Consider the following 23,905-nt stretch of genomic DNA (forward strand, 5'->3'; position numbering starts at 1 on the left):
GTCCCTATCATATAATTAATATAAAGAATTTTAATGAATTGTGTCAAGTTGCCAAACACCTCGTCATCAATTTAGTGACGCATATGATATTGTCCCTATCATATAATTTTTGATATAAAGACTTTAAAGAATTGTATCAAGTTGCCAAACACCTCGTCATCAATTTAGTGACGCATATGATATTGTCCATATCATATAATTAATATAAAGACTTTAATGAATTGTGTCAAGTTGCCAAACACCTCGTCATCAATTTAGTGACGCATATGATATATTGTCCCTATCATATAATTTTTGATATAAAGACTTTAAAGAATTGTATCAAGTTGCCAAACACCTCGTCATCAATTTAGTGACGCATATGATATTGTCCATATCATATAATTAATATAAAGACTTTAATGAATTGTGTCAAGTTGCCAAACACCTCGTCATCAATTTAGTGACGCATATGATATTGTCCCTATCATATAATTAATATAAAGACTTTAATGAATTGTGTCAAGTTGCCAAACACCTCGTCATCAATTTAGTGACGCATATGATATTGTCCATATCATATAATTAATATAAAGACTTTAATGAATTGTGTCAAGTTGCCAAACACCTCGTCATCAATTTAGTGACGCATATGATATTGTCCCTATCATATAATTTTTGATATAAAGACTTTAAAGAATTGTATCAAGTTGCCAAACACCTCGTCATCAATTTAGTGACGCATATGATATTGTCCATATCATATAATTAATATAAAGACTTTAATGAATTGTGTCAAGTTGCCAAACACCTCGTCATCAATTTAGTGACGCATATGATATTGTCCCTATCATATAATTAATATAAAGACTTTAATGAATTGTGTCAAGTTGCCAAACACCTCGTCATCAATTTAGTGACGCATATGATATTGTCCCTATCATATAATTAATATAAAGAATTTTAATGAATTGTGTCAAGTTGCCAAACACCTCGTCATCAATTTAGTGACGCATATGATATTGTCCCTATCATATAATTAATATAAAACTTTAATGAATTGTGTCAAGTTGCCAAACACCTCGTCATCAATTTAGTTTTTTTTTTTTTTTTTTTTTTTTTTAGCGTGCGTTTATTTATTTAAAATCTGTCCTAGTGGACAATAATTAAATGGTTTTGCGGGGGAACATTAGCTTAAGGGATACTATTGTACATGTATTTGTGGCGGGTTTTATATGTGTTGTCTATTGTTGTGGAAGATCGAGAGGGTGTCTCCTCATGAGACGTCTGCTTGTTTGGCTATTGTCTAACAGGTTGGTGGCGAGGTGGTTAGGGTGGTTTTCGAGCCTTTTCAGGTATCTCTCGCTGAGCCTGGAGATTTCATCAGCGACTTGTGGGATTCCAAGTTCCCTATGTATGGCGACATTCTCGTGGTAGGGATGCGCATTACAGGCAATTCTCAAGCACCTATTCTGGAACCGCTGTATACGCAGGCGATTCGTGTGGCTTGCCGTGCCCCATAGCTGTATCCCGTAGGTCCAGATGGGCTTGAGAATTGCCTTGTACACCAGGATTTTGTGGTTCTGCCTTAGCTTGGACCCTCTCCCAATAAGCCAATGCATCTGCCTCAGACGCGCATCGGCCTGTATGCGTTTGCTGACGATGTGGGGACGCCAAGTGAGCCTGCGGTCCAGGGTAAGTCCTAGGTACTTGGGTGCGGGTGCGTTGGGAATGATGACTCCGTTTAGCGTGACCGGTGGGCAGTCTCCTCTCCTTAGTGCAAATGTTGTTTGGGTAGATTTTTCCGCGTTCACTACGATGTTCCACCTGCTGAGCCAGGGATGTAGCGCGTCCATTTGCCTTTGGATTGTTTCGGAGGCTTCTCGTGGGTCGGATGAGGAGGCGAGGAAAGCCGTGTCATCTGCATAAGTCGCTATAGTTAGGTTCCTGGAGGGGATTATGGGAAGGTCTGCGGTGTAAAGGGTGTACAGTATTGGTCCGAGCACACTGCCTTGCGGAACTCCAGCTCTGATCAGTCTGGGTAGGCTTATTGCACTTCCGCATCTGACTTGGAATGCTCTTCCCTCAGTGTAGGATTTGAGGAGGGTAAAATGGGGGCTTGGGAGGTAGGATTTGAGTTTATGGAGGAGTCCAGGATGCCAAACTCTGTCGAATGCCTGCTTCACGTCGAGCATTACAGCGCAGCAGTATTTCTTTTGCTCGAATGCCTCGAGGATCCGTTCGACTAGCCGGTGGCATTGCTCTGGTGTTCCGTGGGAGCGCCTGAAGCCAAACTGGTGATCGGGGATCAAACCAGCCTCATCCAGTACTGGCAATACTCTGCGCAAAAATACTCTTTCGAGTATTTTGGAGAGGATTGCCAGCAAACTAATCGGACGATAGGAGGCGAGATTGGCTTCAGGCTTACCAGGCTTGAGGAGGACAATAACCTCTGCTCTTTTCCACTCTTCCGGGAAGTACCCTAGCCGGAAGCAGCTGTTGTAAATGCTGGCCAGCATTTGTGTGCAGCGGAATGGGAGCATTTTTAGGGCCGCCGCATCTATACGATCCAGGCCTGGAGATTTGTTGTTCTTCAGTAGAGCAATCTCCTGCGCAACTTCCTCAGGGTCGACTGGTTCCAACGGGGGACCGGGAGAGCTTGGGCTATTGAGAAACCGGGCTGTTTCAGCATGTTCTTCGGCAGTGCAGCAGTCGAACGGAGAGAAGGCGTTGTAAAGGTGTTCGGCGAAAGCTTCTGCTCTTTCAGCATCCGAACGGCACCAGGATCCATCTGCTTTGCGCACTGCGGAAACCTTTTTGGCTGGTCGTTTAATGTGGCGGGTGACGTTCCACAGATTGTGGTCTGGGTCCCCGGGAGAGAGTTCCTCGAGGAATCTGAGGAAGGAGTCCTGGCGTAGGCTGGAGATCTTGTCCTTCAACTCCTTTGTGGCGTGATTGAGCGCTGTTTTGTCTCTTGGATTGCGCGTCAAGAACCAAACTCTCCTGAGACGCCTCTTCTCAGTCACGAGTGCCGCAATTTCCGGGGACCAGAGGTGGAGGTCCCTGCTAGGTGTTCTCGCAGTCTTTGGTGGCGGTGGGCTTGCGAATTCCGCAGCGTTTTGCATCTGCCTGGTGAGATTCCCGATAGCTTCATCAATGTTCCTGGGTGTGTTGAGGATGGGGTTCGGATTGACGGTGGAGAGCATCCAGGACGCGAACTTGGCGGCGTCGGTATATTTTCCAGTGAGCCTTCTGAGCGGGGTTTTCCTGAGGACTGGCGTGTTGATTAGCACGTTTATTGCACAGTGGTCTGACAGGAGGTCAGCATTTGTTGTGCAGCTGATCTTCGCATGCCCTATGCCTTTCGACACAGCAAAGTCCAGCAGGTCTGGAGTCTTGAGGGGATTCGTTGGCCAGTGAGTGGGCTCGCCAGTGGAGTGGCAGTCCAGTCGGTGGCGTTGCAGGTACCCAAACAGAGTTTTCCCTTTGGGGTTGTTGGCGCGCGATCCCCACCAAGAATGTTTGGCGTTATAATCTCCAGCTGCTATGAAGCGGGGCCCAAAATGCTCGAAGAACTCACTGAGGTGAGATGCTGTTATGCGGTATCTGGGGGGAAAGTAGACCGCTCCAATGTCTAAATCTCCTTGCGGGCTGACAATCCTGATGACAGGACATTGTGCCCAGTCTTGCTGAAACGCGGGCAGCTCTAGGTATTGAATACCGCTCCTGATGAGGATGGCTGCTCCACCGCGTGCTCTGCCAGAAGGATGGTCTGCATGGATGAGGTCATATCCGCTGATATTAAAGTGGGATCTGGGGGAGAAGTGGGTTTCGGCTACGAGTAGGATATCGATCTGGTGGGTCTTCAGATGGTGCTCGACTATGGCCTTGCTGTTCTGCAGGCCGTTCGCATTCCAGACGACTAGGTGGAGCTTTAGTTGCATGACTTGCTGTTGAGAATGGTGGCCACCAGCTGTGTCATCTGGGTGAACATGCGCTCCATCATCCTTTCCATCATTCCTTCCATGCGAGCGAACATCGCTTCTATCTGACCGGAGTGTGGGGTTTCTGTTTGGGTTTGGACTGGGGTTGTGGGATTCTGCGGTGCTGCGTGCACTCCGTTGAGGGCGTCTCGGTAGCTCCTGCCAGAGGTGACGTTTGGTGATGCCACGGGCGGCGCCTTGTTAGCATTAGCGACGGGCCTTGTTTTCGGAGCAGCGAGTGCTTTGGCCCTTTTGTATGCAGGGCATCCCTTGAAAGACGCAGGATGGTCCGCCTGGCAGTGGAAGCAGCACGCTTTGTCGTCCTCCCTCTTCTCACATGCCCTCGATTCGTGAGGGCCTCCACACTTTACACATCGGTATTCCAGGAAGCAGTAACGCTGTGTATGACCGAATCCTTGGCACCTGAAGCATTGAGGCACGTCGTTGAACTTCTGCGGCGGTTCAATGGTTACTACCGACCTGCAGATCCGCTTGACTTGGTAGACGTCTTTGTTGTTGCTGGAAGGCTCCAGGTTGGCGAAGAATATTCCCAGCGGTTCTTTAGTTCTTCTGCCAATGGGATTGTGCAGATCTCTAACAGCGTGCCCTTGTCTGCGAAGGTCTTCAATGATTTCCTCACGATCGGTGGAGTGGTGGAGTCCTTTGATGACAACCTTGTATGCACGTTCATCTTTCGGCTGGAAAGTCCGATGCCTCTTGTTTTGGGCCACAAGTTGGAGACGCAGAGCTGTATAGGACTCTTTGTCCGGCATCATGACACGTACGTTGTTGCCATTCACGGTCTTGTAGGTAAAATTGTTCTTCGGGCCTACAAGAGTCGTGATCATCTTGACGAGTGCCGAGATGTTGGTCACATCGGGGATAAAAATCGGAGGTGGCTTGATGGTCTTCGGGGTGGGCTTTGGTTTCTCGGGGGTCTTGGGCTTGGAATCATCTTTAGGTCCGGGTTCGTCATCAGAGCTCTCTTGGTCGTACTCGTCTTCTTCGGTCGAGAGTAAAGCGAAGGCGTTGTTGGCGAGCTTCTTGCGCAGAGCTGCGCTAGTGCTTGGCTTATCTTCCAGCTCCTCTCCCTGTGCTTTCTTTGCCGGTTTTCGCTTTATCTCGCCCGGCTCTGTATGCGAGGTGCTTCCCTCGCTGCTGGAGCTGCTCTTGCGTGTTCTCAGAGCCTTTTTGCGTGGTGTTGTTCCAAGCTTGTGGGTGCGCGGGGGGGCCTGCCAGTCCATCTTCTCCAAAGTTGATAAGGAGTGAGGAGGGGGGGGGGGGGGGAAGCTGGGCACCGTAAGCCGGTGAGCCAGGCAGCACGTGGCTGCTGCTTTGCAATTATACCGCTGCTTCGAGCACTGGGTTTTTTGCGCTGATAACACGCACACTCGGGTGTGCGATGGTGTTAGTGCGAACTACCGTTAGGTACGTTGGCTGGGCCAATCAAAACGCGCGACAAGATCACGCGACGCGAAGTGGCTGGGCACAAGTAACGGGACTTACAACTGTGAACAATTTGCTAACAATTTGCTAACAATTTGCTGTCGATCCGCAGGCACGTCTGCACTCGTCGAGTGTTCGATCGCGACTGATCAATTTAGTGACGCATATGATATTGTCCCTATCATATAATTTTTGATATAAAGACTTTAAAGAATTGTATCAAGTTGCCAAACACCTCGTCATCAATTTAGTGACGCATATGATATTGTCCATATCATATAATTAATATAAAGACTTTAATGAATTGTGTCAAGTTGCCAAACACCTCGTCATCAATTTAGTGACGCATATGATATTGTCCCTATCATATAATTAATATAAAGACTTTAATGAATTGTGTCAAGTTGCCAAACACCTCGTCATCAATTTAGTGACGCATATGATATTGTCCCTATCATATAATTTTTGATATAAAGACTTTAAAGAATTGTATCAAGTTGCCAAACACCTCGTCATCAACTACTATATTATGGTTGCGCCGACCTCTCATATTGTATTCTCTTATGTGTTCATAGGATTTTGGCAATTATATACGAGTAAATTAAATAATATACTTATGAAAATGATTAATTATTATATGTATAAGGGAAAAAATGCTGAAATATTCCCATATTATCTTAGTATTATAGAGGAAAGACCGTTGCCGACCTCTCATATTGTTCAAAACTTATGTATTCATATGATTTTGGCAATTAAATGAGTAAATTAAATAATATACATATGAAAATGATTAATTATTATATGTATAAGGGAAAAAATGCTGAAATATTCCCACATTCTCTCAGTATTATAGAGAAAAGCCATTATAGTGAGAGGGTATAGTAGTGTAAACGACCGGAATTACGACAGAGGGTTCAAAAACTACTATAGGTAGGCAGTGGTTGCCGACCTCTCATATTGTTCAAAACTTATGTATTCATATGATTTTGGCAATTATATGAGTAAATTAAATAATATACATATGAAAATGATTAATTATTATATGTATAAGGGAAAAAATGCTGAAATATTCCCACATTCTCTCAGTATTATAGAGAAAAGCCATTATAGTGAGAGGGTATAGTAGTGTAAACGACCGGAATTACGACAGAGGGTTCAAAAACTACTATAGGTAGGCAGTGGTTGCCGACCTCTCATATTGTTCAAAACTTATGAATTCATATGATTTTGGGAATTATATGAGTAAATTAAATAATATACATATGAAAATGATTAATTATTATATGTATAAGGAAAAAAATGCTGAAATATTCCCACATTCTCTTAGTATTATAGAGAAAAGCCATTATAGGGAGAGGGTATAGTAGTGTAAACGACCGGAATTACGACAGAGGGTTCAAAAACTACTATAGGTAGGCAGTGGTTGCCGACCTCTCATATTGTTCAAAACTTATGTATTCATATGATTTTGGCAATAATATGAGTAAATTAAATAATAAACATATGAAAATTAATATGTATTATATGTATAAAGAAAAAAATAATCATATTATATATGAATAATGGAAAAAAAAATGAAATGTTCATATAATCTCTTAATATATAAGAGAATAGCCCGTATGTTGGGTGGCAAACGGAATTGAAAATACCCGCTTTGACGACAGCGGGTTCAAAAACTACTATAGGTAGGCAGTGGTTGCCGACCTCCCGCATTATTCGAAATATTTATTTCGGATTATGTTTATATTGGTTACATACAATAAAGTATATTATTATCCGTACAAATTTGTTTCTCAGTTCTATAGAACACGGGACTTGGCTCCGCGGATAATAGGAATATACGCTTTTTAGATAATATCGTTGAAACAAAAGTCAAGTTTCTATTATATATAGAATAACAAATCGTTTCCATATATTATCGTTAATTTTTGGAGGCAGGCAAATATTTATTTATTACCTGCCGTATAGTTGGATTATTATATCGTTACGGTATAATACAAATATGGATTCTTATGAAAGAAATATAAAATTATATATTAAATGTGGAAATATTATCATATGCGCTTGGTTTTATGTTATATATTACCAGAGAGATATATGAAAAGAGATAAATTTTAAATTTATCTTCAAAATGCAAATGATTTAACTTAATATTTATATTGGTTAAACAAAAATTGTACATGTGTGGATACAATAATTATGTATGTTGGAAATAAAATGATATTTTATAATGAAATATGTATATATAAAAAGATATAATTATAGAAACATATATATTACAATAATTATATGAAATTCTTGTTATATTGGTAAAACAAGTATAAATTAAAAATGAAATTATGGATTACGAATGCTATATAAAAATGGCCGTAATCGAATGGATATTTTACTTATAAATATATATTTAAAATTTTACCCAAAGGCGAAATATTGAATTTTATTCAATATAATAAAAATCATGGAATTATATAAAGTGAAAAATCCATATATCTATTATATTGCTTATTTCGATTCAAAAAATATGAATGGAATATGAAGGAAAAACATTATTCTGGTTGATCCTGCCAGTAGTTATATGCTTGTCTCAAAGATTAAGCCATGCATGTCTAAGTACACACGAATTAAAAGTGAAACCGCAAAAGGCTCATTATATCAGTTATGGTTCCTTAGATCGTTAACAGTTACTTGGATAACTGTGGTAATTCTAGAGCTAATACATGCAATTAAAACATGAACCTTATGGGACATGTGCTTTTATTAGGCTAAAACCAAGCGATCGCAAGATCGTTATATTGGTTGAACTCTAGATAACATGCAGATCGTATGGTCTTGTACCGACGACAGATCTTTCAAATGTCTGCCCTATCAACTTTTGATGGTAGTATCTAGGACTACCATGGTTGCAACGGGTAACGGGGAATCAGGGTTCGATTCCGGAGAGGGAGCCTGAGAAACGGCTACCACATCTAAGGAAGGCAGCAGGCGCGTAAATTACCCACTCCCAGCTCGGGGAGGTAGTGACGAAAAATAACAATACAGGACTCATATCCGAGGCCCTGTAATTGGAATGAGTACACTTTAAATCCTTTAACAAGGACCAATTGGAGGGCAAGTCTGGTGCCAGCAGCCGCGGTAATTCCAGCTCCAATAGCGTATATTAAAGTTGTTGCGGTTAAAACGTTCGTAGTTGAACTTGTGCTTCATACGGGTAGTACAACTTACAATTGTGGTTAGTACTATACCTTTATGTATGTAAGCGTATTACCGGTGGAGTTCTTATATGTGATTAAATACTTGTATTTTTTCATATGTTCCTCCTATTTAAAAACCTGCACTAGTGCTCTTAAACGAGTGTTATTGTGGGCCGGTACTATTACTTTGAACAAATTAGAGTGCTTAAAGCAGGCTTCAAATGCCTGAATATTCTGTGCATGGGATAATGAAATAAGACCTCTGTTCTGCTTTCATTGGTTTTCAGATCAAGAGGTAATGATTAATAGAAGCAGTTTGGGGGCATTAGTATTACGACGCGAGAGGTGAAATTCTTGGACCGTCGTAAGACTAACTTAAGCGAAAGCATTTGCCAAAGATGTTTTCATTAATCAAGAACGAAAGTTAGAGGTTCGAAGGCGATCAGATACCGCCCTAGTTCTAACCATAAACGATGCCAGCTAGCAATTGGGTGTAGCTACTTTTATGGCTCTCTCAGTCGCTTCCCGGGAAACCAAAGCTTTTGGGCTCCGGGGGAAGTATGGTTGCAAAGCTGAAACTTAAAGGAATTGACGGAAGGGCACCACCAGGAGTGGAGCCTGCGGCTTAATTTGACTCAACACGGGAAAACTTACCAGGTCCGAACATAAGTGTGTAAGACAGATTGATAGCTCTTTCTCGAATCTATGGGTGGTGGTGCATGGCCGTTCTTAGTTCGTGGAGTGATTTGTCTGGTTAATTCCGATAACGAACGAGACTCAAATATATTAAATAGATATCTTCAGGATTATGGTGCTGAAGCTTATGTAGCCTTCATTCATGGTGGCAGTAAAATGTTTATTGTGTTTGAATGTGTTTATGTAAGTGGAGCCGTACCTGTTGGTTTGTCCCATTATAAGGACACTAGCTTCTTAAATGGACAAATTGCGTCTAGCAATAATGAGATTGAGCAATAACAGGTCTGTGATGCCCTTAGATGTCCTGGGCTGCACGCGCGCTACAATGAAAGTATCAACGTGTATTTCCTAGACCGAGAGGTCCGGGTAAACCGCTGAACCACTTTCATGCTTGGGATTGTGAACTGAAACTGTTCACATGAACTTGGAATTCCCAGTAAGTGTGAGTCATTAACTCGCATTGATTACGTCCCTGCCCTTTGTACACACCGCCCGTCGCTACTACCGATTGAATTATTTAGTGAGGTCTCCGGACGTGATCACTGTGACGCCTTGCGTGTTACGGTTGTTTCGCAAAAGTTGACCGAACTTGATTATTTAGAGGAAGTAAAAGTCGTAACAAGGTTTCCGTAGGTGAACCTGCGGAAGGATCATTATTGTATAATATCCTTACCGTTAATAAACATTTGTTATAATACAAATAAATACAATTTACCAAAATAAAAATATTACAAAATGATTCTACGGAATCAAAAGTTAAAGTGAAAATAAAATGTAGATGGCTTTTATTTTATTTATATGTGGGGCTTGGCAACCTCATAAAAAGACTTTAACATTATTAATGTTGTTGTGCGTATTTGTGGCAGTACTTACTACAACAACGGCGTTTCCTATAAAAACAAATTCTCGAAAATGGAAATCGAAGAAACTAAACTAAATTCGAAAGTGGAAGTCGAATTAAAATTAAAATAATTTTGAATGTGGTAATCGAAATAAGTTTGTGTGTATATGGACCATAATATACACGCGTTGCGAATATGTATTGTTCATCTATGTTATGAGCATACGTTGGCTAATGCAACAACCTAAAATATACAATGTTTGTACCTGTCATCCATCAGGTTAATGTTTTATATAAATTTTGCAGTATGTGTCACCCAAAATAGCAAACCATAACCAGATTATTATGATACATAATGCTTATATGAAACTAAGACATTTCGCAACATTTATTTTAGGTATAAAAATAAATTTATTGAAGGAATTGATATATGCCAGTAAAATGGTGTATTTTTAATTTCTTTCAATAAAAACAATATTGACATTATATAAAAATGAATTATAAAACTCTAAGCGGTGGATCACTCGGCTCATGGGTCGATGAAGAACGCAGCAAACTGTGCGTCATCGTGTGAACTGCAGGACACATGAACATCGACATTTTGAACGCATATCGCAGTCCATGCTGTTATGTACTTTAATTAATTTTATAGTGCTGCTTGGACTACATATGGTTGAGGGTTGTAAGACTATGCTAATTAAGTTGTTTATAAATTTTTTATAAGCATATGGTATATTATTGGATTAAATAATGATTTTATTCATAATATTAAAAAAGAAATGAAAAACATTATCTCACATTTGAATGTGAAAAACGAAGAGAAATATTTTCTTTTTCAATCAAATAATACTGAGAAATGTCTAGCATAAAAAATTGAAATATTTTTCATCTAGAATTGTCTCTTATTAATGATTCGAAAAAAAAAAAACTTGGTTATGTTATTATTCTTCGTTGGTTCGTTAAATGGATAAAAAATAACTTTGCTTACAAGAACTATTGGAACTATTTATAACGAATTTAATTGATTGTTTTATCATTTATATATAAAGAATTTATGGCAAAATATAGTTATATATACAACCTCAACTCATATGGGACTACCCCCTGAATTTAAGCATATTAATTAGGGGAGGAAAAGAAACTAACAAGGATTTTCTTAGTAGCGGCGAGCGAAAAGAAAACAGTTCAGCACTAAGTCACTTTGTCTATATGGCAAATGTGAGATGCAGTGTATGGAGCGTCAATATTCTAGTATGAGAAATTAATGATTTAAGTCCTTCTTAAATGAGGCCATTTACCCATAGAGGGTGCCAGGCCCGTATAACGTTAATGATTACTAGATGATGTTTCCAAAGAGTCGTGTTGCTTGATAGTGCAGCACTAAGTGGGTGGTAAACTCCATCTAAAACTAAATATAACCATGAGACCGATAGTAAACAAGTACCGTGAGGGAAAGTTGAAAAGAACTCTGAATAGAGAGTTAAACAGTACGTGAAACTGCTTAGAGGTTAAGCCCGATGAACCTGAATATCCGTTATGGAAAATTCATCATTAAAATTGTAATATTTAAATAATATTATTAAGAATAATGTGCATTTTTTCCATATAAGGACATTGTAATCTATTAGCATATCCCAAATTTATCATAAAATATAACTTATAGTTTATTCCAATTAAATTGCTTGCATTTTAACACAGAATAAATGTTATTAATTTGATAAAGTGCTGATAGATTTATATTATTACAGAGCGTTAATTTTTCGGAATTATATAATGGCATAATTATCATTGATTTTTGTGTTTATTATATGCTCTTGTATGATTAACAATGCGAAAGATTCAGGATACCTTCGGGACCCGTCTTGAAACACGGACCAAGGAGTCTAACATATGTGCAAGTTATTGGGATGTAAACCTAATAGCGTAATTAACTTGACTAATAATGGGATTAGTTTTTTAGCTATTTATAGCTAATTAACACAATCCCGGGGCGTTCTATATAGTTATGTATAATGTATATTTATATTATTTATGCCTCTAACTGGAACGTACCTTGAGCATATATGCTGTGACCCGAAAGATGGTGAACTATACTTGATCAGGTTGAAGTCAGGGGAAACCCTGATGGAAGACCGAAACAGTTCTGACGTGCAAATCGATTGTCAGAATTGAGTATAGGGGCGAAAGACCAATCGAACCATCTAGTAGCTGGTTCCTTCCGAAGTTTCCCTCAGGATAGCTGGTGCATTTTAATATTATATAAAATAATCTTATCTGGTAAAGCGAATGATTAGAGGCCTTAGGGTCGAAACGATCTTAACCTATTCTCAAACTTTAAATGGGTAAGAACCTTAACTTTCTTGATATGAAGTTCAAGGTTATGATATAATGTGCCCAGTGGGCCACTTTTGGTAAGCAGAACTGGCGCTGTGGGATGAACCAAACGTAATGTTACGGTGCCCAAATTAACAACTCATGCAGATACCATGAAAGGCGTTGGTTGCTTAAAACAGCAGGACGGTGATCATGGAAGTCGAAATCCGCTAAGGAGTGTGTAACAACTCACCTGCCGAAGCAACTAGCCCTTAAAATGGATGGCGCTTAAGTTGTATACCTATACATTACCGCTAAAGTAGATGATTTATATTACTTGTGATATAAATTTTGAAACTTTAGTGAGTAGGAAGGTACAATGGTATGCGTAGAAGTGTTTGGCGTAAGCCTGCATGGAGCTGCCATTGGTACAGATCTTGGTGGTAGTAGCAAATAATCGAATGAGACCTTGGAGGACTGAAGTGGAGAAGGGTTTCGTGTGAACAGTGGTTGATCACGAGTTAGTCGGTCCTAAGTTCAAGGCGAAAGCCGAAAATTTTCAAGTAAAACAAAAATGCCTAACTATATAAACAAAGCGAATATAATACACTTGAATAATTTTGAACGAAAGGGAATACGGTTCCAATTCCGTAACCTGTTGAGTATCCGTTTGTTATTAAATATGGGCCTCGTGCTCATCCTGGCAACAGGAACGACCATAAAGAAGCCGTCGAGAGATATCGGAAGAGTTTTCTTTTCTGTTTTATAGCCGTACTACCATGGAAGTCTTTCGCAGAGAGATATGGTAGATGGGCTAGAAGAGCATGACATATACTGTTGTGTCGATATTTTCTCCTCGGACCTTGAAAATTTATGGTGGGGACACGCAAACTTCTCAACAGGCCGTACCAATATCCGCAGCTGGTCTCCAAGGTGAAGAGTCTCTAGTCGATAGAATAATGTAGGTAAGGGAAGTCGGCAAATTAGATCCGTAACTTCGGGATAAGGATTGGCTCTGAAGATTGAGATAGTCGGGCTTGATTGGGAAACAATAACATGGTTTATGTGCTCGTTCTGGGTAAATAGAGTTTCTAGCATTTATGTTAGTTACTTGTTCCCCGGATAGTTTAGTTACGTAGCCAATTGTGGAACTTTCTTGCTAAAATTTTTAAGAATACTATTTGGGTTAAACCAATTAGTTCTTATCAATTATAACGATTATCAATTAACAATCAATTCAGAACTGGCACGGACTTGGGGAATCCGACTGTCTAATTAAAACAAAGCATTGTGATGGCCCTAGCGGGTGTTGACACAATGTGATTTCTGCCCAGTGCTCTGAATGTCAAAGTGAAGAAATTCAAGTAAGCGCGGGTCAACGGCGGGAGTAACTATGACTCTCTCTTTCATTGACAGGGCAGAGCTCGAGGGAAAGGAAACCACTCTCCAATGCTTATCGCTATATCTCCTGGGAATTTTTCCGGCACAGGGTGTACGACACACGCTGACGAGACCTCCTCGGAGACCTCGGAATAGGAGAGAAAGCAGAAGGCAGCAGTATGCTGTCGTCCAGCGTAACTGGGATAAGCATAAAGGAAGATGCATCAAGTCCTTGCTAAATGGAACTGATGAGTCGGTAATGCCAAGCCAAGAAGTAATGGTTCCCTACTGGAGAGAAGTAATGACTCAGCCTAGCCCAAGCTCTTGCAGTGGAGAAGTGATACAAATGGATCACTCGCTTGAGAGGGTTTGGTCTGCTATTACGGAGCATGACCTTCGGGCGTCAAGAATCTCATTATCTTCATCTCCGGGGCCTGACGGGATAACTCCAAAATCTGCCAGGGAGGTGCCGTCAGGTATTATGTTGCGAATAATGAACCTAATTCTATGGTGCGGTAATCTACCACACTCTATCCGACTGGCCAGAACCGTCTTCATCCCGAAAACGGTGACGGCGAAGCGACCGCAAGACTTTCGTCCAATATCGGTGCCTTCAGTCCTGGTAAGACAGCTAAATGCCATATTGGCAACCCGGTTGAACTCATCAATCAATTGGGACCCGCGCCAGCGGGGCTTCTTACCTACCGACGGATGTGCCGATAATGCGACGATAGTTGACTTAGTCTTGAGGCATAGCCATAAGCACTTTAGATCTTGCTACATAGCAAATTTAGATGTAAGCAAGGCATTCGATTCTTTATCGCATGCATCTATATATGACACCTTACGTGCTTATGGTGCGCCAAAGGGCTTCGTTGACTACGTACAGAATACGTACGAGGGTGGCGGTACCAGTCTCAATGGGGACGGTTGGAGTTCAGAGGAATTCGTCCCTGCTAGAGGAGTGAAGCAGGGTGACCCTTTGTCTCCTATTCTATTTAACTTGGTAATGGACAGGTTACTTAGAAACCTACCCAGCGAAATTGGTGCCAAAGTCGGAAATGCCATTACTAACGCGGCCGCGTTTGCAGATGATTTGGTACTATTTGCTGAAACTCGAATGGGACTTCAAGTATTGTTGGACAGAACGTTGGATTTTCTATCTCTCGTCGGCCTTAAACTTAATGCCGACATATGTTTTACCGTTGGCATTAAGGGCCAGCCGAAACAGAAGTGTACCGTGCTAGAGGCACAGAGCTTCTACGTAGGCTCGAGAGAGATTCCATCATTGAAGCGAACGGACGAGTGGAAGTACTTAGGCATCAACTTCACTGCAACTGGGAGGGTTCGATGCAATCCGGCCGAGGACATTGGTCCAAAGCTACAAAGATTGACAAAGGCCCCCTCAAACCACAACAGAGGATGTTCGCCCTTAGGACTGTCCTTATCCCACAGCTCTATCACAAGTTAGCCCTTGGGAGTGTGGCGATAGGCGTCCTACGAAAAACTGACAAATTAATAAGATACTATGTGCGAAGATGGCTAAATCTTCCGCTGGATATGCCGATAGCATTCATTCATGCACCCCCAAAAAGTGGAGGTCTCGGAATTCCATCACTAAGATGGGTAGCTCCAATGTTAAGGCTAAGACGATTGAGTAATATTAAATGGCCTCACCTCACGCAAAACGAGGTAGCCAGCTCTTTCCTCGAAGCCGAAAAACAACGGGCCCGAGATAGATTATTAGCTGAACAAAATGAATTGTTATCGCGTCCGGCAATAGAAAAATATTGGGCGAACAAATTGTACCTCTCAGTTGATGGCAGCGGACTCCGTGAAGCGGGCCATTGGGGACCGCAACACGGGTGGGTTAATCAACCCACGCGTTTACTAACAGGAAAGGAATATATAGACGGTATTCGTCTGCGGATAAATGCCCTACCCACGAAGTCTCGTACTACAAGGGGAAGGCACGAATTGGAACGACAGTGTCGTGCAGGATGTGACGCTCCCGAAACAACAAACCACATAATGCAAAAATGTTATCGATCGCATGGGAGGCGCGTAGCTAGACACAACTGCGTAGTAAATCGAATCAAGCGGGGACTTGAGGAGAGAGGCTGCGTGGTCATTGTTGAACCAAGTCTGCAGTGCGAATCCGGCCTTAATAAACCGGACCTGGTGGCACTACGACAAGATCACATTGATGTGATCGACATACAAATTGTGACAGACGGACACTCTATGGATGATGCACACCAGCGCAAAATCAATAGATACGACAGACCGGACATACGAACTGAATTGCGTCGCAGATTCGAAGCCGCAGGTGACATTGAATTCCATTCTGCCACCCTGAACTGGAGGGGGATCTGGAGTGGTCAATCCGTTAAAAGATTGATAGCAAAGGGTCTCCTCAGCAAATATGATAGTCATATCATTAGCGTCCAGGTTATGAGAGGCAGTCTCGGTTGTTTTAAACAGTTCATGTACCTGAGCGGGTTTTCCCGAGATTGGACTTAGCTAAAACGTTTGGTTCAAAACATTTGCTTGCTGTCTTGGCATAACATCAATAAAGGCATAAACATCGCAAAACAATGGTTATATATAAATGGCTATGAGGATGGTTTTAGTACGTAGGCGTTGCGGAACTTCGGTTCGGATAGAGCAATGAATCGTGCATGCTAGGAAAACTGACCACACGCAGTGTTGGCAGCCCTAGTATCTTTCGATAGATTTCCATACCTCCGCGATCAAAAAAAAAAAAAAAAAAAAAAAAAAAATAGCCAAATGCCTCGTCATCTAATTAGTGACGCGCATGAATGGATTAACGAGATTCCTACTGTCCCTATCTACTATCTAGCGAAACCACAGCCAAGGGAACGGGCTTGGAATAATTAGCGGGGAAAGAAGACCCTTTTGAGCTTGACTCTAATCTGGCAGTGTAAGGAGACATAAGAGGTGTAGAATAAGTGGGAGATATTAGACCTCGGTTTGGTATCGTCAATGAAATACCACTACTCTTATTGTTTCCTTACTTACTTGATTAAATGGAACGTGTATCATTTCCTAGCCATTATACGGATATATTTATTATATCTTATGGTATTGGGTTTTGATGCAAGCTTCTTGATCAAAGTATCACGAGTTTGTTATATAATCGCAAACAAATTCTTTAATAAAACGATGCATTTATGTATTTTTGATTTGAAAATTTGGTATAACTCCAATTACTCAGGTATGATCCAATTCAAGGACATTGCCAGGTAGGGAGTTTGACTGGGGCGGTACATCTCTCAAATAATAACGGAGGTGTCCCAAGGCCAGCTCAGTGCGGACAGAAACCACACATAGAGCAAAAGGGCAAATGCTGACTTGATCTCGGTGTTCAGTACACACAGGGACAGCAAAAGCTCGGCCTATCGATCCTTTTGGTTTAAAGAGTTTTTAACAAGAGGTGTCAGAAAAGTTACCATAGGGATAATGGCTTGTGGCGGCCAAGCGTTCATAGCGACGTCGCTTTTTGATCCTTCGATGTCGGCTCTTCCTATCATTGTGAAGCAAAATTCACCAAGCGTTGGATTGTTCACCATGCAAGGAACGTGAGCTGGGTTTAGACCGTCGTGAGACAGGTTAGTTTTACCTACTAATGACAACGTTGTTGCGACAGCATTCCTGCGTAGTACGAGAGGAACCGCAGGTACGGACAATGGCACAATACTTGTTCGAGCGAACAGTGGTATGACGCTACGTCCGTGGATATGCTGAACCTCTAAGGTCGTATCGTGCTGGACTGCAATGATAAATAAGGGCAATTTGCATTTTTTTTTTTTTTTTTTTTTTTTTTTTTTTTTTTTTATTTCGATACTGATCCGCTATACATATAAAATTATAATAAATGACAAAGAAACAATGTAAAGACTTGTACAGCAATTTGTAATTGAAGCTCATATGATATGAAGTTATTTTTTGATGTTCTATAAATGATTTTTCCTTAAACACCTCGTCATCAATTTAGTGACGCATATGATATTGTCCCTATCATATAATTTTTTTTTTTTTTTTTTTTTTTTTTATATAAAGACTTTAAAGAATTGTATCAAGTTGCCAAACACCTCGTCATCAATTTAGTGACGCATATGATATTGTCCATATCATATAATTAATATAAAGACTTTAATGAATTGTGTCAAGTTGCCAAACACCTCGTCATCAATTTAGTGACGCATATGATATTGTCCCTATCATATAATTTTTGATATAAAGACTTTAAAGAATTGTATCAAGTTGCCAAACACCTCGTCATCAATTTAGTGACGCATATGATATTGTCCATATCATATAATTAATATAAAGACTTTAATGAATTGTGTCAAGTTGCCAAACACCTCGTCATCAATTTAGTGACGCATATGATATTGTCCCTATCATATAATTATATAAAGACTTTAAAGAATTGTATCAAGTTGCCAAACACCTCGTCATCAATTTAGTGACGCATATGATATTGTCCATATCATATAATTAATATAAAGACTTTAATGAATTGTGTCAAGTTGCCAAACACCTCGTCATCAATTTAGTGACGCATATGATATTGTCCCTATCATATAATTTTGATATAAAGACTTTAAAGAATTGTATCAAGTTGCCAAACACCTCGTCATCAATTTAGTGACGCATATGATATTGTCCATATCATATAATTAATATAAAGACTTTAATGAATTGTGTCAAGTTGCCAAACACCTCGTCATCAATTTAGTGACGCATATGATATTGTCCCTATCATATAATTTTTGATATAAAGACTTTAAAGAATTGTATCAAGTTGCCAAACACCTCGTCATCAATTTAGTGACGCATATGATATTGTCCATATCATATAATTAATATAAAGACTTTAATGAATTGTGTCAAGTTGCCAAACACCTCGTCATCAATTTAGTGACGCATATGATATTGTCCCTATCATATAATTAATATAAAGACTTTAATGAATTGTGTCAAGTTGCCAAACACCTCGTCATCAATTTAGTGACGCATATGATATTGTCCCTATCATATAATTAATATAAAGAATTTTAATGAATTGTGTCAAGTTGCCAAACACCTCGTCATCAATTTAGTGACGCATATGATATTGTCCCTATCATATAATTAATATAAAAACTTTTAATGAATTGTGTCAAGTTGCCAAACACCTCGTCATCAATTTAGTGACGCATATGATATTGTCCCTATCATATAATTTTTGATATAAAGACTTTAAAGAATTGTATCAAGTTGCCAAACACCTCGTCATCAACTACTATATTATGGTTGCGCCGACCTCTCATATTGTATTCTCTTATGTGTTCATAGGATTTTGGCAATTATATACGAGTAAATTAAATAATATACTTATGAAAATGATTAATTATTATATGTATAAGGGAAAAAATGCTGAAATATTCCCATATTATCTTAGTATTATAGAGGAAAGACCGTTGCCGACTCTTATATTGTTCAAAATTATGTATTATATGATTGGAATTAAGATTAATTGGAAAAATATGATCATATGAAATATTCCAATTCTTAGTATTATAGAGAAAACCATATATGAAATTATAGTATGTAAACGAGGAATACGACAATTCATAGAAATATTATAGACTGTAAGGAATTACGACAGAGGGTTCAAAACTACTATAGGTAGGCAGTGGTCTTAAGGTAGCCAAATGCCTCGTCATCTAATTAGTGACGCGCATGAATGGATTAACGAGATTCCTACTGTCCCTATCTACTATCTAGCGAAACCACAGCCAAGGGAACGGGCTTGGAATAATTAGCGGGGAAAGAAGACCCTTTTGAGCTTGACTCTAATCTGGCAGTGTAAGGAGACATAAGAGGTGTAGAATAAGTGGGAGATATTAGACCTCGGTTTGGTATCGTCAATGAAATACCACTACTCTTATTGTTTCCTTACTTACTTGATTAAATGGAACGTGTATCATTTCCTAGCCATTATACGGATATATTTATTATATCTTATGGTATTGGGTTTTGATGCAAGCTTCTTGATCAAAGTATCACGAGTTTGTTATATAATCGCAAACAAATTCTTTAATAAAACGATGCATTTATGTATTTTTGATTTGAAAATTTGGTATAACTCCAATTACTCAGGTATGATCCAATTCAAGGACATTGCCAGGTAGGGAGTTTGACTGGGGCGGTACATCTCTCAAATAATAACGGAGGTGTCCCAAGGCCAGCTCAGTGCGGACAGAAACCACACATAGAGCAAAAGGGCAAATGCTGACTTGATCTCGGTGTTCAGTACACACAGGGACAGCAAAAGCTCGGCCTATCGATCCTTTTGGTTTAAAGAGTTTTTAACAAGAGGTGTCAGAAAAGTTACCATAGGGATAACTGGCTTGTGGCGGCCAAGCGTTCATAGCGACGTCGCTTTTTGATCCTTCGATGTCGGCTCTTCCTATCATTGTGAAGCAAAATTCACCAAGCGTTGGATTGTTCACCCATGCAAGGGAACGTGAGCTGGGTTTAGACCGTCGTGAGACAGGTTAGTTTTACCCTACTAATGACAAAACGTTGTTGCGACAGCATTCCTGCGTAGTACGAGAGGAACCGCAGGTACGGACCAATGGCACAATACTTGTTCGAGCGAACAGTGGTATGACGCTACGTCCGTTGGATTATGCCTGAACGCCTCTAAGGTCGTATCCGTGCTGGACTGCAATGATAAATAAGGGGCAATTTGCATTGTATGGCTTCTAAACCATTTAAAGTTTATAATTTATTTTATAAACGACAATGGATGTGATGCCAATGTAATTTGTAACATAGTAAATTAGGAGGATCTTCGATCACCTGATGCCGCGCTAGTTACATATAAAAGCATTATTTAATACAATGACAAAGCCTAGAATCAATTGTAAACGACTTTTGTAACAGGCAAGGTGTTGTAAGTGGTTGAGCAGCTGCCATACTGCGATCCACTGAAGCTTATCCTTTGCTTGATGATTCGATAAATAAATGATTTTTTCCTGTAGCCAAACACCTCGTCATCAATTTAGTGACGCATATGATATTGTCCCTATCATATAATTTTTGATATAAAGACTTTAAAGAATTGTATCAAGTTGCCAAACACCTCGTCATCAATTTAGTGACGCATATGATATTGTCCCTATCATATAATTAATATAAAGACTTTAATGAATTGTGTCAAGTTGCCAAACACCTCGTCATCAATTTAGTGACGCATATGATATTGTCCCTATCATATAATTAATATAAAGAATTTTAATGAATTGTGTCAAGTTGCCAAACACCTCGTCATCAATTTAGTGACGCATATGATATTGTCCCTATCATATAATTTTTGATATAAAGACTTTAAAGAATTGTATCAAGTTGCCAAACACCTCGTCATCAATTTAGTGACGCATATGATATTGTCCATATCATATAATTAATATAAAGACTTTAATGAATTGTGTCAAGTTGCCAAACACCTCGTCATCAATTTAGTGACGCATATGATATATTGTCCCTATCATATAATTTTTGATATAAAGACTTTAAAGAATTGTATCAAGTTGCCAAACACCTCGTCATCAATTTAGTGACGCATATGATATTGTCCATATCATATAATTAATATAAAGACTTTAATGAATTGTGTCAAGTTGCCAAACACCTCGTCATCAATTTAGTGACGCATATGATATTGTCCCTATCATATAATTAATATAAAGACTTTAATGAATTGTGTCAAGTTGCCAAACACCTCGTCATCAATTTAGTGACGCATATGATATTGTCCATATCATATAATTAATATAAAGACTTTAATGAATTGTGTCAAGTTGCCAAACACCTCGTCATCAATTTAGTGACGCATATGATATTGTCCCTATCATATAATTTTTGATATAAAGACTTTAAAGAATTGTATCAAGTTGCCAAACACCTCGTCATCAATTTAGTGACGCATATGATATTGTCCATATCATATAATTAATATAAAGACTTTAATGAATTGTGTCAAGTTGCCAAACACCTCGTCATCAATTTAGTGACGCATATGATATTGTCCCTATCATATAATTAATATAAAGACTTTAATGAATTGTGTCAAGTTGCCAAACACCTCGTCATCAATTTAGTGACGCATATGATATTGTCCCTATCATATAATTAATATAAAGAATTTTAATGAATTGTGTCAAGTTGCCAAACACCTCGTCATCAATTTAGTGACGCATATGATATTGTCCCTATCATATAATTAATATAAAAACTTTTAATGAATTGTGTCAAGTTGCCAAACACCTCGTCATCAATTTAGTGACGCATATGATATTGTCCCTATCATATAATTTTTGATATAAAGACTTTAAAGAATTGTATCAAGTTGCCAAACACCTCGTCATCAACTACTATATTATGGTTGCGCCGACCTCTCATATTGTATTCTCTTATGTGTTCATAGGATTTTGGCAATTATATACGAGTAAATTAAATAATATACTTATGAAAATGATTAATTATTATATGTATAAGGGAAAAAATGCTGAAATATTCCCATATTATCTTAGTATTATAGAGGAAAGACCGTTGCCGACCTCTTATATTGTTCAAAACTTATGTATTCATATGATTTTGGCAATTAAATGAGTAAATTAAATAATATACATATGAAAATGATTAATTATTATATGTATAAGGGAAAAAATGCTGAAATATTCCCACATTCTCTCAGTATTATAGAGAAAAGCCATTATAGTGAGAGGGTATAGTAGTGTAAACGACCGGAATTACGACAGAGGGTTCAAAAACTACTATAGGTAGGCAGTGGTTGCCGACCTCTCATATTGTTCAAAACTTATGTATTCATATGATTTTGGCAATTATATGAGTAAATTAAATAATATACATATGAAAATGATTAATTATTATATGTATAAGGGAAAAAATGCTGAAATATTCCCACATTCTCTCAGTATTATAGAGAAAAGCCATTATAGTGAGAGGGTATAGTAGTGTAAACGACCGGAATTACGACAGAGGGTTCAAAAACTACTATAGGTAGGCAGTGGTTGCCGACCTCTCATATTGTTCAAAACTTATGTATTCATATGATTTTGGGAATTATATGAGTAAATTAAATAATATACATATGAAAATGATTAATTATTATATGTATAAGGGAAAAAATGCTGAAATATTCCCACATTCTCTCAGTATTATAGAGAAAAGCCATTATAGTGAGAGGGTATAGTAGTGTAAACGACCGGAATTACGACAGAGGGTTCAAAAACTACTATAGGTAGGCAGTGGTTGCCGACCTCTCATATTGTTCAAAACTTATGAATTCATATGATTTTGGGAATTATATGAGTAAATTAAATAATATACATATGAAAATGATTAATTATTATATGTATAAGGAAAAAAATGCTGAAATATTCCCACATTCTCTTAGTATTATAGAGAAAAGCCATTATAGGGAGAGGGTATAGTAGTGTAAACGACCGGAATTACGACAGAGGGTTCAAAAACTACTATAGGTAGGCAGTGGTTGCCGACCTCTCATATTGTTCAAAACTTATGTATTCATATGATTTTGGCAATAATATGAGTAAATTAAATAATAAACATATGAAAATTAATATGTATTATATGTATAAAGAAAAAAATAATCATATTATATATGAATAATGGAAAAAAAAATGAAATGTTCATATAATCTCTTAATATATAAGAGAATAGCCCGTATGTTGGGTGGCAAACGGAATTGAAAATACCCGCTTTGACGACAGCGGGTTCAAAAACTACTATAGGTAGGCAGTGGTTGCCGACCTCCCGCATTATTCGAAATATTTATTTCGGATTATGTTTATATTGGTTACATACAATAAAGTATATTATTATCCGTACAAATTTGTTTCTCAGTTCTATAGAACACGGGACTTGGCTCCGCGGATAATAGGAATATACGCTTTTTAGATAATATCGTTGAAACAAAAGTCAAGTTTCTATTATATATAGAATAACAAATCGTT

General features: G+C 38.9%; 2 non-coding genes and 1 pseudogene across 2 annotated transcripts; all 3 read left to right on the forward strand.

Moving 5' to 3' along the window:
- Nucleotides 1–7,956: 7,956 nt before the first annotated feature.
- Nucleotides 7,957–9,951, forward strand: LOC120285724. The gene has a single exon (XR_005544944.1). It is a non-coding gene; the product is annotated as a small subunit ribosomal RNA (ribosomal RNA).
- Nucleotides 9,952–10,640: 689 nt separating this feature from the next.
- LOC120285731 lies at nt 10,641–10,819 on the forward strand. Its single transcript, XR_005544951.1, has one exon. It is a non-coding gene; the product is annotated as a 5.8S ribosomal RNA (ribosomal RNA).
- A 394-nt stretch (nt 10,820–11,213) lies between these two features.
- On the forward strand, nt 11,214–17,774 carry LOC120285746 (annotated as a pseudogene).
- The last annotated feature ends 6,131 nt before the right edge of the window (nt 17,775–23,905 follow it).

This window comes from Drosophila simulans, unplaced genomic scaffold, assembly GCF_016746395.2.
Source record: "Drosophila simulans strain w501 unplaced genomic scaffold, Prin_Dsim_3.1 Segkk94_quiver_pilon, whole genome shotgun sequence".
Taxonomy (NCBI): domain Eukaryota; kingdom Metazoa; phylum Arthropoda; class Insecta; order Diptera; family Drosophilidae; genus Drosophila; species Drosophila simulans.